This window comes from Arvicanthis niloticus, chromosome 4 (assembly GCF_011762505.2).
Source record: "Arvicanthis niloticus isolate mArvNil1 chromosome 4, mArvNil1.pat.X, whole genome shotgun sequence".
Lineage (NCBI taxonomy): Eukaryota > Metazoa > Chordata > Mammalia > Rodentia > Muridae > Arvicanthis > Arvicanthis niloticus.
In genome coordinates, this window is record NC_047661.1 from 60,320,363 (window position 1) to 60,321,744 (window position 1,382).

The following is a 1,382-nucleotide window of genomic DNA, read 5'->3' on the forward strand; positions in this document are numbered from 1 at the left end:
AGAGCACTGCAGCCAGTTAGGGACCAGGCAGTTCTGCACAGCCCACAGACATCCAAGTGATCCCTGGCGGCTGCCCTGACCAGGGACATCCTCAAGTTTTATAGTGGTAATATGAGCCCTAGACATACAAAATGACCCCTACTACTGTGTAACCATAGACCCAGACATGGTCTTCAGTGGCAGCTTAGGCTGGGATCCCACCATGGTCCAGGTGGCAGGGTTGGCCACTCACAGCAGACTACTCCTCTCCACTCTTGAGTCTCCAATTCCATCTTTCTTCATAATACTTCTCTTTCTTTTACATCTGTCCACCACGTACTAGCATATTGTAGTTGCTCCTGCTGCAGAATGACCATGAGGCTGGCCCGATCCTGGGTGACATTCTCCAACAGTGCTGCTGCATGGTGTGGTGGCACACGGGTGTCAATGTCCTGATTGTGTCATGTGGGCGGCATGGTGGTCCTCGTGGTATCTGCTTTCCTCCTCTCACACTGTGTTGCTTTAATTTGATTTGATTTTATGTATCTTAGGCATAAAACAGCTTTGGCCACCAAGCCAGGCATCAAGCGAGGATGAACAAAGGACTGCCATCTGCTCTCTGCCCCTCACTAACATAAAAATGCCGCCACCAACAAAATGTCTATTTGCCCATTGCCGGGGTATGTGGGGCATTAGTTATTCTTATATCCTCAAAATTTTTCTCATGTATATTAGTGGCTTTAGGCACTGGAAATTAATATTAAACATTTCAAAATATTTGATGTTAGTTTTTACCTGTATGTTTTTTGATTCCTATAAATATGAAAGGACTGAAAGAGCTGAAGGGGTTTGCAACCCCATAGGAAGAACAACAATATCAACCAATCAACCAACGCCCCCGTCCCCCACCCCGAGCTCCCAGGGACTAAATCACTAACAAAGAGTACACAAGGAGTGACCCATGGCTCCAGGGGCATATGTAGCAGAGGATGGCCTTATCGGGAATCAGTGGGAGGAGAGGCCCTTGGTCCTGTGAAAGCTCAATGGATGCCCCAGTGTAGGGGAGTGCCAGTAGTGAGGTAGGAGAGGGTGGGTGAGTGGGAGAGCACCTTCATAGAAGCAGGGGTAGGGGATGGGTTAGGGGGTTTGAGGAGGGGAAACCAGGAAAGGGGATAATATTTGAAATGTAAATAAATTAGATATCCAAAAAATAAAAAAAATAAAAAAGAAATGTGGGAGTGTTCTACTTTTACTGTTAAGGTTAAAGTGCTTCAATTCTTTCCTGAAGGCTTGTAGACAGATGTGACTTGAGTCTTTATTCTACTGAAATGGAAAACCAAACTACTATGCTTGACTTTCACTAGAGAAATGAATTAAAATGGACAGTTGCAGATAGAGACCTT

General features: G+C 45.5%; 1 non-coding gene across 1 annotated transcript; it reads right to left on the reverse strand.

Moving 5' to 3' along the window:
- Positions 1 to 517: 517 nt before the first annotated feature.
- Positions 518 to 662, reverse strand: LOC117707995 (small nucleolar RNA SNORA48). The gene has a single exon (XR_004606731.1). It is a non-coding gene; the product is annotated as a small nucleolar RNA SNORA48 (small nucleolar RNA).
- Between the last annotated feature and the right edge of the window lie 720 nt (positions 663 to 1,382).